Source organism: Macrobrachium nipponense, chromosome 9 (assembly GCF_015104395.2).
Source record: "Macrobrachium nipponense isolate FS-2020 chromosome 9, ASM1510439v2, whole genome shotgun sequence".
NCBI classification, from domain to species: domain Eukaryota; kingdom Metazoa; phylum Arthropoda; class Malacostraca; order Decapoda; family Palaemonidae; genus Macrobrachium; species Macrobrachium nipponense.
This window is the reverse complement of record NC_061110.1, coordinates 53,642,912-53,657,554: the sequence shown is the minus strand read 5'-3', so window position 1 is coordinate 53,657,554 and position 14,643 is coordinate 53,642,912. Positions and strand designations below refer to the sequence as shown.

General features: G+C 46.2%; 1 protein-coding gene across 4 annotated transcripts in view; it reads right to left on the bottom strand.

Moving 5' to 3' along the window:
• Window positions 1-14,643, bottom strand: part of LOC135217977 (signal-induced proliferation-associated 1-like protein 2) — a 273,679-nt gene that overhangs the window by 116,040 nt on the left and 142,996 nt on the right. The gene's annotated exons all lie outside the window — the stretch shown is intronic.

Sequence of the window (14,643 nt, the reverse complement as noted above, 5' to 3'; positions counted from 1 at the left end):
CAGTGGGTCATCCCTAAGTCACAGATCAGCAGTCGTGAGGTCAGTTAGCCACAGGGTTTTCCTTGGATTGCTTCTCAGTCTATATCGCGGGTATGTATTGCAGTGTCACTGATTTGTCCGTGTTGGTATACAGGCGGCGCCCTCGGTTAGTGGCAGGGGTTCCGTTCCTGATCGCTGACGCTAAGCGATTTTAAAGTCTACGGCTGCCGCACACCTTTCAGAATACTAGACCATTTAACAGCGCCCTAGACCAGTTCAAATTTGGCACTGTAATTCCCGCAATGGCGTAATAAGTAATACGTATATGTATGCAGTATAGTACTATAGAATTTACTTTAGAGTAGTACTGTACAGTACATTATAGTATTATAAATACTGTTAATTGAAAAAAGCCTATCTTTAATCTTTTGGATGTCTAGAGTATGTAGATATAATAAGGTTTTATACAGTGTACAGGTAGCTGTAGTGTTCAAGTTACGATAATTCGTCTTACGATAATCCGATTTTATGAGAGACCAAATTACAATATCCTAACTTTATTTCATCTTCTAGTTACATAAGTTCAAAAACAGCAAAAGAGAATGATGAAAGTATGGTTTTAACGCTATACAAACGAACGAGAAACAACTTTTTTTGTTCTAAGTACAGTGGTCCCCCCGTATTTGCGGGGGATGCGTACCAGACCCCCCATGAATAGTTAGAACCCGCGAATGTTTGGAACCCTTATAAAAATGCTAAAAACAGCCTATTTTGTTAGTTAAAACTCAAGAAAAACCCACTAAAAATTTTCATACATGGTTTTTTTAATAGTTTTATCACAAAAAGTGCATTTTATGATGAAATTCATCAAAAAAACCAGGAATTTGCGGATATTTACCATAGAAAAATACCGCGAATGCACGAATTTTCCACGAATAATGCAGGGAAACGTTCCCGAGAGAAATCCGCGAATCTGGAGAACGCGAATACGGGGGGTCCACTGTACAACCAAATTGGATAACAACAGATGTTTGGCTTGTACATTTCAATCATCGTATTATAGTACACTATTACCGTAGTTGTTATAAATGACGTTATGTGGAATAGAACTGAGATATCTTAATGTAATAACTTTATTCGCTATAGATAAAATATCTATAGATCAAAGATCAATAAGGAAATATACTTTTGTTCATGAAACTTACCTGTCAGATATATATATAGCTGTATTTTCTGAAGTCCGACAGAATTTTAAAAACTTCCGACACACGCAGTGGTCGGCCAGGTGGTTAGTACCCATTCCCGCCGCTGGGAGGCGGGTATTAGGAACCATTCCCATTTTCTATTCATAATTTTTCTGTCGCCGGTGCTGGAAACACCTGTTTCCAGTACCTCCGTCTCAGATTTTGGAAACTTCATTGCCGCTAAGTATCCTAATTGTCTTTTAATTTATTTACTTGGATTTGTGGCTAGGCATACGCTATCTTAAATTGATTTGAATTTGATTCATTTTTGCATAAGATATCTGAATCTAGTTAGGCTAGTTTCAGAGGGTGTTGTCTGCAAAGATAGGGTGTGGCTACCGAAAGCTTCGGTAGATCCGCACTTGGTATGCACGAGGGGTATGAGTCTTGCTTCTTTGTTGAAATTTGTCATGTAAGGAGTGTGAGACTTTGTCTAATTCCGTAAGGAAGACGTATGATTCGTATGTACGCAATTAATCAGTAAACATGTCTAATTTCCGTAAGGAAAATGTATGATTCGTATGTACGCAATATCAGTAAACAAAGTCAGGGTAGTGAACCTGCTAACCTTCCTGTAGACTTTTTTTTGCCTAACCCTGTAGTATGGCCTACGGGTTATGAATATGTCTGCGAGAGGTGATCGCTCTCCTTCATTGTTGTGAAGTAGTGCTACTTCTGTTATTGGTTTTTTTCTCAAAACCCTGTAATGTTGCCTTCGGGCCCTAAACAGTGTCTGTAGAGGTTATTGCCCTTTCTCTAATACTCTTTCGATTCGTATCTTAGAATCGAAAGTGCTTGCTTTAGAGAGCAATAGTGAAGTGGCTAAGTGCAGTGACAGTGCCCCTTGTGTAGTGGAGGGTGCGTCAGATCGGCCTTATTTCGCCTCTAGCCGGGACCTCTGCTTGACTCCCAGGACCCGGGGAGAGAGCATGTCGAAAGCCGAAGGAGGGTTACGAGAAACCCCCACCGATCTGGCGTGCCTTCGGCAGTTTCTGATGAAAATTCCCAGACTGCCTAAGTGCGTGCACATGCACGAATCCTGAAGGATTGCTTCTCGTCCTCCGAAGCGTCCTCCCCGCGCAGGGGTTGGAGCTTTCGGAAGGACTCGCGCCCTCTAAATAGAAGCTTTATAGAAGAGGACGCTTCACGTCCTCTCTCTCGTTATGCGTTCCAGTGAGAAGTAAGAAGGCGAACGTCGCCTGATCACGTGTACGTCTTTCCACCAAGAAATATGAAAAAGAAGTCTTAGTAGCAGGACGCTTTTGAGAGCGGACGTCCGAGCTTTGTTACTGTGAGAATAGAAGGCGTTCCCTCGCCCCTCGTATTCTCACACGATCAACCCTTCTCCTGAGACTGTTTCGTGCAGTCGGATTTCTCTCCGAGATGTATCTCGCTTTTCCCTGAAGGCAGTTTCTCTCGCTTGTTTTGACGCCTGTCAGGAGCGTGACGCTTTTCTGCACGCTTCTTTGACGCTCGGCTTGGACGGGACGTTCGGATGGACGCCAGGCGCGCGCGGGTGCACGCCAAGCGCGCACCAGTGGACGCGAGCACGCCAGTGGATACGAGCGCGCAGTGGAGCCGAGCCGTGCTCGCTGCTCGCCAGTGGACGCCGAGCGAGTTTTTGGGAACCAGTGGTCCAGATCAACTCTGATATTCCACAGCTCTCTCATATCTTAAGAAGTATCTTCTCTCGATCCCTGTTCGAGTTTACGAGAAAGAGCCTATTATAACAACAGGCGTAGAATGTAACGATCCTCTAGAGGTTCGTTACAGGATTGCAAAAGTCTGTACGAATCGTCTCGATCGACGGCAGCAACTATTGACTTCTGAGTGGAATATTTCTTTAGAAGTAAGTTGAGAGTTGTGGAGACTTTAGGGACGCCCTTTCATTCTTCTCTTTGATATGTTGAGGATGAAGAGGCTTCTTCTCTGCTCCCTTATTCTCGATCCGGGATCGGTACCATTAAACGCCATCCTATGATATTGAACGGGGATGGATGTTTAGTCTTTTCCCCTTTTTTCATTCGCTTAGGAAATGTAATAAGAGGATTTATGACGTCACAGGGAGCGACAATGACGCTGATCGCCCCATGTTGGCCTTCAGGATCCTGGATTCACAGAGGTCACATACTTCCTAGTTCACTTTCCAAGGACCTTTTCCGAGAGAGTCGGTCTACTCTAACTCGAAAGGTACCTATAACCTCTCCGCTCTGAGTCTGACTAACGTTCAGACTATCGAGATGTTGACAGGAATAAGATTACCAGTCTTCCATTTCCGTCTGAAGAATGGGATAAGCTGGCAGTCACAACTATTAAAGAATACGCAAATATGTTGTTGACGGCCTTTGGGCTCAGAGATTTGCGTCTGTCAAACAACAAAGCCCTTCACAATCTTTGAGTTCTGTGGAATCTCGAAACTCGCTCACCATCTACTTTTTGTCTCACCTGTTTTCTCGGAGTCAGACACTCGTGCGAGATCAGGCGACATATAGTAGCCCTGAGTTTCTTGTTGACGAAGTCGGTTGCGTTTATACACCCCCGATGATTGTGTAACATGAGACCAGGTTGGACTGTCAGGCATTCTTCCTTCGGGACTGAATCGCCTTTTTGCTCCTCGCTCCTTTCTCCTGGCACCAGAAGCTCGAGTCAGGAGTTGATTCGCTGACGACGTTGGGTTGCGTTGATACACCCCCAAGGTTTGCTTAGATTGAATTGCCCAGGCAGTCCAGACACTCATCCTTCAGCAAAGAATAGTGCCTTATGGTCTTCAGGGTACAGCCTTGCTGTCTTGATTTTCTGACTGGTCAACTGGTCGGTCACCTGACTTTAGTACAGACGGACTGACTGTGCATGTCCCCAGATCGAAGCTTTCAATATGGAACTTGGACGTAGTCTGAAGTTCTTGATGTCAAAGCATTCGAACCTCTCCTACCTGTTAACTTCTTGCATGTGATCAGGAAGGCCTTCTTCTAACCACCCTAGATACGACAAAGAGGGTTAGTGAGATTTTAAGAAGTTTTGGCTTTAGAGAACACAAGGCAGTGTGCTCTCTAAGCCTTACGTTGTGGCCTAAGAATGGAAACCCGTTTTGTCCTTGGGCCAGGAGCTTGGAAGCAAGGATGGCACAAGTTAGTGGGCAGGAGCCAGAGAGAGTCCTGTGCCCTGTCGGGTCTCTCAAGTTTTATCTACATAAAACTCAAGAAAGTTGAAGTCATTCGGGCAATCTGCAGTGTTCCGAAAAAGACCAGACTGCCCATATCGAAGAACACCCTGGCTTTAGTGTTAAGGAGTTCTTTCAAAAAATGCTCCTTCATTGTGTTTGCACAAAGATTTGAAATCTTTTTATCTGAATGCTCACGAGGTTAGGGCGCGGCCTCGGAAGCATTTCAACAGAGCATGGCACTCAGCAACATCCTGAGTACCATGTTTTAGCGAAGCAACTCTGTGTTCACTTCACACTCCCTGCGAGATGTGAGATGGCATATGAGATCTGCTGCTCGCTAGGGCCATAACGTGTCTGCAGACACAATCTTGGGAGCAAGAAGTACCACTCATCCTATCCTGTAGAAAATGGTTAGGAAGAGCTCTTAATTTAGTTGTTGAGTCGCCGACAACGGCGACTTCTTAACTCTTAAGCCTTAGTTAAAACACCTTAACTTTGGCTAGGTTGGTCAGGTGGTGATATATATATTTTATATATATATATTTATTTTACTTCTTAGCCCTCATGGTATGGTCAATATGGTCTAGTCACATTGTGGTCACGCCCCCGTTGACAGATCATCTGGAGTGCACCAGCTTTATAGGTCTCTACCTCGCTGGCAACTCTAGTAAAGCAGAAGCAGACTTGGGTGACAGTAATCACGAAGTCAGCTATGCTAACAGGTGGAACCAAGATGTAAATCATCTGCATGCATTTGTTTCCCAAAATCCTTCTATTCTGTCCCTTCCCACCTCCAAAGGTGGGATTCAGCTATATATATATCTGACAAGTAAGTTTCATGAACAAAATGATATTGTTATGATACAATAAAGTTTGTTCATACTTACCTGGCAGATATATATAATCAAGTACCCACCCACCTCCCCTCAGGGGACAGTGGAAATAAAAATTATGAGAAAATGGGAATGGTTCCTGATACCCACGCCTCCCCAGCGGCGGGAATGGGTACAACCACCTGGCCGACCACTGCGTGTGTCGGAAGTTTTTAAATTCTGTCGGACTTCAGAAAATACAGCTATATATATATCTGCCAGGTAAGTATGAACAAACTTTATTGTATCATAACAATATCATGTTTAATTTAAACCTAGCTATAGCTGAAGCTGAGAAAACTGTTCAAGCTGCTAATGACCATTATCGTGCATCGGCAACAAGGATAAAACTCCAGTAAACGTATGCCATCAAACACAACCGTAGATAAAATTGAGATAAAATAATTTTAATCAAAACTACTGTGCTTGAAAGAACACATTTCACCACTGTTGGTTGCACGCCAATAAAAGATAGAAAACGTAAAGTTCGTATTACAATGATATAAAGGAAAATTGCGAATGAATCACGTATTGTTTTACTCAATAAAAATGCCGTCAACGTAATCTGTTAACGGAAAAAAACACAATCACAACGAGACATATTCAAGTAATATTTCCTCCTAAAAGCACGTCACCTAAGGAAAAATAACCTCGTCTCATATAAGTCAAGTATCTAGATATTCGTTTATGCTTACTAAAAGCAAGTAAATTCACTCAAAATTGCGTTTAATATGGCAAAACAAATCGTATTCGCCATCAGCTGATTTCCAAACCAAAACATTGGCTGCTCTGCGGAATACTGGCTTAGATTTACCGTAGTATCTCATGATACAATAATATGAGAATAGTATTGATGTTTCATCTCTTATCACTGTAAAAATATTTAAAATACGAATTTCATGTGTAAACAACACAATGTTGTTTATTATACTGTATTATAAACTTTTATCTCCAATAATAAATTTGCTTTTAGCAACTAAATTGTTTTCCTAAATAATTCTTATGGTTATAAGTGTCCATTGGCTGATTTTCAACGAAAACAAAAGACAAAAATAGACTCTTATTACTGTATTTTGCTGTTGACACATTAATATTACAGTACGGTTCTGTAATCATTACAGTAAATAATTTTTTGATAAATGTATTCATTCACAAAATATAGTTTTGTGTAACAGCCATATCATGAAAATAAAGAGGAATTATTAGGTAATATACTTTTGTTTGTAGATCTGATGAAGGGGAAATTGAAAATAGGATAGAATGTATAAAAGATTTATGGCATTATAGAGACAAAACTTACACACATACAAACAAAGGCGAAATAAAACGAGCAAGGAAGCCGTTTCAAGGATTCCTTCTACTACTACTACTAATAGGAGCAGGCAATGTGTGTGTGATAGTTTCAAGTTGCAGTAAGTACATGTGTATCACCATCAACTTAGGCTAGGCTGGATATATCAATAGTGAGTACCCATATGATGGTTTAAGGTTTATTTGGTATTTGAACTGTATTAAAATAGACAGTTAGCCTATAAGAATTTTTATAGGTAGGACATCTTCGGTGTTTTAACTATTGCAGTAGGTAGTTAGGGTATAGCCTAGGCATTTATGAGTGGTGTGATAATGCGGGTAGTTGTGGTCCCCATCCCCCGCAATTACTACAGCGATTTTCAAGAATTCCAGCTGCTGACGGGTAGAAACTATAGCTATGTAACTACTTGGTAATTAAACATAGAATCTTATTTTATAAAAATATCACATTTAATTTTATTAAAATGGTACTATAGCCAGAAATAAGGGTCTAGCTAAAATGTATACCCTTATGCATAGTTAGATTCAAGTAAAAAATGAATACAGTCCACGAAACCATTCTCGCTCTCAATTTTTCAAAAGTCCTTTCCAGTTTAAACAGTGTCAATGCTGTCCTTCACAAATTAATAATTGTGAAATGAGAACCCTTTTTCTTCTTGCTAAACACAAACCATTTCTATATTTTCCAAGTGCCATTGAAATTGGTCAAGTCAGGAAGCCATAGTAACTAGTCATGGCAAGAAGCTATATTGACAAATAAGGCAGGACACTGTTTTGACTGGTCAAGGCAGGATGCCATATAGACTGGTCAAGACAAGAAACCAAATTGGTGTTCTGGAGAACTGGTGGATGACCATCTGAAACTACACATCTTTCAAATCTGCCAAGGACATGCAGTCATCCTTTCTCATGGAATCTAACATGTAATGAGTTTTTTCTACCTTGAACCAATTCTGTAGCAAAAAACTTGTTGAATGGAGAGATGTAGATGACCAGTCTGTTATCCCCAACTGACTTCTCACCAAAACCAAAGTCCCCATTTCCACAGCAGATTTGAGTCTTCCAGTTATATGATTGTATAATACTACAGTACTGTACCACCTTTACAGTTGACCCCTGCTATTTGTGTGTGTGTGTTTTAACTATCAAAATAGGCAGTTCTAAGCAATTTTAGAAGGATTTTGAGTATTCACATATTTTAGCTATTCCCGGGTGGGTGTGGTACCCATCCCCCGTGAATATGGGTGGTCCACTGTAAGTACATACGTTATTGATGGATGAAATAAAAAGGAATAAAAATGCATCAAGAATATGATGAAAAATATTTGAAGAAAATCTTGTGTGTGAGATATTATGCATGAGATGAAATGTGATTTGTTCCGACGCTGTATACTTACCCCAAACTACTATCTTAGTAGAATCCTGGATGTCAATCCGGTACCGACCAGAAAAAACTGGTTATTCCATCCAACCCCTAGCCAGGTACGTGCCCCAGGGTCGAAGATTATGACCTTTGACCCCGACCTTCAGTCCTTTCCTGGTCGCTGTAGCATTCACACGTTTCAGCTTGTCGTCCGTTACTGGCCCGTTTCCCTTTGTCTTTCCCTGTGTGTGGTGTGTTTGCTCCGTCTGTATGTTTTTTTTTTTTTTTTGGTGTGATGGATTCCTCATCTCAACAGCATTGCCCAGGTCCTGAGGGCAGGGCCTGTGGGGCTTTTCTGTCTCCTATCAAAATAGATCCCCACACTTTGTGCAGCAAGTGTTGGGGTCGCCCTTGTTCGAGTGAGGCCATGTGTGGAGAGTGCGTCGCGTGGTCGAAGCATCAGTGGGATCTGGCTTCGACCAAGCGGAAGAAGCAGCCTCGTTCTCCTCCTAAGAAGAATCTTTCAGAGCTCCCACGGAGTAGGAGTACTAGCCGTGGGCCTGGAGGACCTTCTCCGTCTCCTGTTCTCCATCAGGATTCCCCGAAGAAGCTTCGGGAGTGTTTCCCTGTCCCCTCCCAGCAAGGGGACCTGGTGAGTCCGTTGCTGGGACCCCGCCAATGGTGGGGCCCAAGGTGTCTGATTCTCTTAATGTGACGAATGTGCTGGTGGATGATTCTGCCTTTTTGCAGGAGTGCTGGATGCGTGGTGGTCTGCAGGGCACTCCGTCTATGAACCCGCTGGTTGCTGCGCTGTGCTCTGCCAAGAATTTGCTGCCAACTGCGGAGTGCACTGCTCGGCCCCCCCGGGGTCCCCGTGGGACTTTCCTCGTCCTCCTCCGTGATCCCAGCCACCTCACCAGAGGTGGGGGAGCTTCCAGGTAGCCGGCAGGAGCTGACAGAGTTGTCAGGGGTTCCCCCAGCCCGTGGTCGGGCACTCCCCGTACCTCGGGTCGGTACCCCCCCCCCCCCCCCTTCCTGAGGAGGAGGTGTTTTCCTGGGCTGGGGGCCCTCCTTCCCCCCTACCGGAACGGAGGCTCATGCTAGTAGAGGAAGCTCCAGGGGCAGGCCCTCTCTGTCTGTTCCTGTGCGATCACCCCTGTTGTCCCTCCCGCTCACCCCGGGACAGGAGCCGCCACAGAAGAGATGAGAAGTGGCATCTCATCAGAAGAGAAGATCGTCTACAGATCTTCCCGGAGGAGGCGCTATCGCTCCAAGAGGAGACGTTACGGGAGAAGTCGAGGTCATTCTTACTCCCCCCCGGATTGTTGGTCCAGATCTCCCTGTCATAGCTGAGACCGCAGGGGTCGGAGCAGGAGTGGCTGTCATCAGGATTCCTCGCGTCGTAGACACCACAGCTCGCAGGCCACCCGATCTCTGAGGTCAGTTCCTGAGCGCACCCCGCTCCCTCGAGGTCCCTCCCGTGGTTGTCCCCCTGTGGCACTGGTGGCCCCAGTGACCTCCGCTCCGGTCAGCCGGGCTCAGTCCTGTTCAGGACCTCCGCTCCCACCGGACATGGGTGGAGCTGAGCGTAGTGTTCCACCTCGGCGCTCCCACTCCTCCCCATCCGGTATGGTGGCCTATGATGGCCCCTACAGCTCCAGTGGGCCCTCCCCCTGTGGGGCATCGCAGTTCGCAGTAGATGGCTCCGGTTCGACCCGGCAGCCCTCCCCTCCACCGTCCCCACCCCAGCAACCGGTGGCAGGGCCGTCCTTGTTGAGAGAAGATTCGAAGAGGACGCCTTTGCTCAAGTTAGTCTGCAGAACCCCTGGAGGTCCAAGGCACCATGGACGAGGGTTCTGTGTTCCTTAGGGTGCTCGGGGTGATCTGAGTGAAGAACGGGTTGGCGGAGCCACCCGCTCCCCCGGACTCCAGGAGGGTCTTGGCGGGAGACCGTCTCTTGGGGGCCAGGTAGAGACCAAACCTTCCCTGCCCTTCCCCAGGCTCCGTACTCGGCTGAGGCGCCAGCGCAGGTGGAGGAGGTAGTGGCGGGGCTCAAGAACTTCCTGACCCCTGGGCTCTCTGAAGCTCCGAAATCAGTAGAGGGCCCTCTTTCCTCCCGGGTTTTCAGGAGAGAAGTTATCAGGCCCTGTCTCCTTCTCTCAACAGGAGGCCATGACCATAGAATCCATGGTGTGGACCTCCATCCATGTCACGTCGTGGCTGGATCACTGGACGGGCACATTCGCCAGTTTCGCTACGGAGCACGACCTGCAGGATGAGAACGAGTTGGCCGCCTTCAAGGAGTTGGTTCTGTCAGGGAGCAAGTCGCTGGGCTTCCTGACCACCCAATTGCTGACCCAATGGACTAACTGGGTCTTAAGGAGGAGGGGCACGGTCCTTGCTCGCCTCCTAGGGGCTTTCCGGACAGAGAGGCGAAGGCCCTCAGGAATGCTCCGATGTCCGGTGGGGAATCCCTTTTCCCTGATCGCCTGGTAGAGGAAGCCCTAGAACGCTGGAGGAAGGCGAGCTAGGACTCCATTGTCTGCGGGGCGTCCTAGTCATGCAGACAACCAGCTCCGCGGCGTAGCCAAGAAACTCAGAAGCCGAACAAGGGCCCAGGCTGGGGGCAAAGCCCCCCTCGAGTATGTTAGAACTGTCTTCAGGAAGCTGGGGCCCTCAGAGAACGCAGCCCTCCTCCTCTTTTAGAGCCAGGTCTGCAGCCTCTCGCAGAGGTAAAGGCTGCCGCTTCCCTTGAAGGAAGTAGGAGGCGAGGCCTCCTTCCCGACTTGACACCTTGGGTGGGGGGTTGCCTCTCCAATCATTGGCGGGACTGGGAGGATGTTGGGGCCGATCCCTGGACTGCCCAGGTCCTTAGGGATGGCTCCACCAAATCCCCTTCCTAGTGTGAAACCTCACCTGACAGGGTAACCGGACAGCGGGGTGTTCAACCCTCAGATCCCCTGTCATGGTGAGGCGCTTCGACTGGAGGTCCTGTCTCTGTTGGAGAAGGGAGCCCTCCAGCGAGTTGTAGATCACTCCCTGGGGTTCACTTGTTTCTGGTGGTGAAGGCTTCGGGGGGGTGGAGACCAGAATCGACCTGTCCATCTTAAACACATACGTCCTCAAGACTGGGTTCAAGATGGAGACTCCTCACTCTGTGCTGGCGGCCTTGAGGGAAAGGGACTACATGCTGTCCCTGGACCTCAAGGACGCGTACTTCCAGATCCCAGTCCACTCCTCCAGTAGGAAGTGCCTCCGCATAAGGTGGGAGGGAACGACATACCAGTTTCAGGACCCTCTGTTTTTGGACTGTCCACGGCGCCGCAGGTCTTCACGATGGTGTTCTCCCTTGTGTCCACCTGGGCCTCATAAGGGTGGATGCGCCTTTTGCAGTACTGGAGGATTGGCTATTCCTTTCCTCCTCAAGGGAAGGCGCAACCCAGCACCCCTTGGGTGGACTAGACCTCATGATGTTTTCCTCCTCTTCTGGGTCCTCAGTCAGGTCCTCAATCGACTCTGGACCTCCAAAGGCACTGTCATGACCCTCATAGCCCCCAGGTGGCTGGACAGGGACTGGTTCCTGGACCTCTTGGAGATTCCATCCAGGATCCCTGGGAGCTCCCCCGAAGGCCGGACCTTCTAAAGCAAGAGGGGCTTCTCATACAAGGTGGCCTCCCATCTGTTGGGTATGCCATAGGAAGTCCACCACAGGAGTTTTACCAGGCAAAGTGGAAACTATTCAGGGCCTGGTTGGGAAAGGGCAGAACTTTGATCCCTTACATAGCAAGATTCCCCATGTCGCGGAATTCCTAGTCCACCTGAGGGAGGACAAAAGGGGCCTCTCCATCGCAGCCATCAAGGGGGACAGGGCGGCTTTGAGCCAGGTCTTTTATCAGAGAGGTGTAGACCTGGGTAATTCCAAGGCCATCTTGCTCATTAGGGACTGTGAGCAGGCACCACCCCCCCCCCCCCCAGGTCCCTGGCAGTGCCTCATTGGGACATGGCCAGGGTCCTGGATGCATTGCAAAAGCCCCTCTTCGAACCCCTCAAAGATATTACAGACAGGGCGCTCACGCTCAAGACGGCTTTCCTCTTAGCCTTAGCATCCTCCAAGAGGGTGGGGAGCTTCACGGCCTCTCCTATGGGAGGTCCCCTCCCAATCAAGGGGATGGGAAAGACCTAACTTTCAGGTTCATGCCGTCCTTCATGGCAAGGCTCAGAACCCATCGGTAGTGGACGAGCGGTTTGTGGAGTTCTCCATCCCCAGCCCTGCCTAAGTCATAGGATACCAAGGACCTGCTCCTTTGCCTGGTCAGGGTGGTAAGGAAGTACCTCAGCAGGACAGAGGGACTCCGCCCCGGTATTCAGAACCTGTTTGTCTCTACCGGGCATGAGAAGAAGATGGTCTCGAAAAACACCATCTCCTTCTGATTGAGGGAAACCATGAGGAGGGCCTACTAGGGAGCTGGTCTTCCCCCCCCCAAGGCGCGAAGCCCCATGACATCAGAGGTATAAGCACCTCCCTGTCCTTTGCCAGGAACCTGGCCGTCAGCAAGGTCTTCCGGGCAGGGGTGTGGAAGAGGCAGTCCACCTTTAAGGCCCATTACCTCAAGGATTGCAATAGGAGGGGTCCCTTGACTCCTTTGAGATTGAGGGCTGGTGGTGGCAGGCCAGCAGAGGGTATAGTCCAGCCTGGGGTGTTCGTCGTATGAATGGGTGTGTGCGTGTATAAGGTGTGTTCATCCTCCGTATCCTACCCCTTCCCCCCACCCCTTCATTCCTAACTGGGCCTTCGACGTACATGACAAGATGCTTTGGTTATCAGGTGAGTCTATGTGAGGGATAGTATATGCTTACAAACCATTGCATTACACGCATAGATAGTAGTATTTCGCTCTACCTCCCCTCTAGTCTGGGTCTGTTTCTATCCAGCGGATTCCATCCCCCCCTTTGCCCTAATCTAGCAAGGTGGGTCCCCCCCCCCCCCTCTCCTTCCTTCCTGAAGGAGGACCTCTTCCTTCCTTCCTGAAGGAGGACCTCTTCCTTAGACATGACCTACCCTTCCCTAGATACTCATGCCTCCTGAAGATTAAGTCTCCTATGATAGTAGTTCGGGGTAAGTATACGGCGTCAGAACAAATCACAAATTCTTAGTAAATTGTATTTTTCCTAGCCATACTTACCCTGAACTACAGAGTTTTTATTCCCAGCCTGTCTTCCCTGTGTATCTGAGGGCAGGAGCTCTAGATGTGTGGAAGGGGCTGCAGGTTGGGTCATAGGTTGTGATCTTCAACCCTGAGGCACGACCTGGCTGGGGGTCGGGAGGGAATACCACTTTTTTCTGGCCTGTACGGATTAACATCCAAGATTCTCTACGATAGTAGTTTGGGGTAAGTATAGCTAAGAAAAATACAAAATACTAAGAATTTGTGATATTTTCTTGTCTGATTGGACCACAACTGAATATAATGATGCAAAATTGTTAGTGAGGTTTTTGGATCAACCAGTAGCCAATAGCTTCAAAAAGAACCTTAACAATTGAGAACTGAAAAGGTGTCAAGTAAGGTGCATAAAGGAAAGGAAGTAAAAACTGGTAAAGTAAAGAATATCAGTTTGGAACGTCAAAATAATAAAGAAATTAATATTGTTCATATTGACATCTTGCTTTCAAGATAACTCAGCTCATAAGTGGTAGTATGGTTCTGGTATTGGTTTAATACTATTATAAAAAGGTTAAATATATGAATAATTTTGTACACATAGTATAGTATTCCTTCTCATTTTCTTCATCCTGAATTCTCATCATCTTACTTTTTTTTTTGTCTTATGTGCTGGCATGCAGCTAATGTAAAAAAATTAAATAAATAATAGCCCAAATCTCAAATTTAAGCTTTGCTTCAATTTAAACTATTTTATGTTTTCACTAATTATAGATATAGATATACCAGGAGCATGAAAATTTAACTGTGTGTTGTGAGTACGATGCATTTTCTGCTTATGGCGGGGATCCGCTTTACTTTTTGCCTGAAGTTGATTTCTGGCTGAAGTTGATTTTTCACCTTTAACAGTGCTTACGGTGCATTAACTCAAGTTTTGGCACAGTAACTTGATGTTGACGGCACCATAAGCACCGTTAACTTGTCATCAATAGCGCCTTGATGCAACATGAAAGTGCCATAAGATCAAATCGCCGTAAGTCTGTGTTGCCATAAGTCGAGGACGCACTTTGTTCTAGTAGTATATTAACCCTCTTACGCCGAAGTGGTAAAATAAAAACCGACTCCCGTATGCCGAGGCGGTCTCGGAGTGAGCGCCAAAGCGGAAAAATATTTTTTTTGTTTTTTTTTTAAAATCACAGCGCGCATAGTTTTTAAGATTAAGAGTTCATTTTTGGCTCCTTTTTTTGTCATTGCCTGAAGTTTAGTATGCAACCGTCAGAAATGAAAAAAAAAATCATTATCATATATAAATAATGCGATATATGATAGCGCGAAAACCAAATTTCATATATAATTGTATTCAAATCGTGCTGTGAGCAAAACGGTTAAAGCTAACGAGGCAATTTTTTTTTCGTTGTATTGTACACTAAATTGCAATCATTTTGGTATACAACACATTGTAAAATTATCAAAGCAACACAGAGAAAATATTATCACAAAATGATGCATGAATTCGTAACGCGCGGATGTAAAAAAATGTTTTATCAAAAAT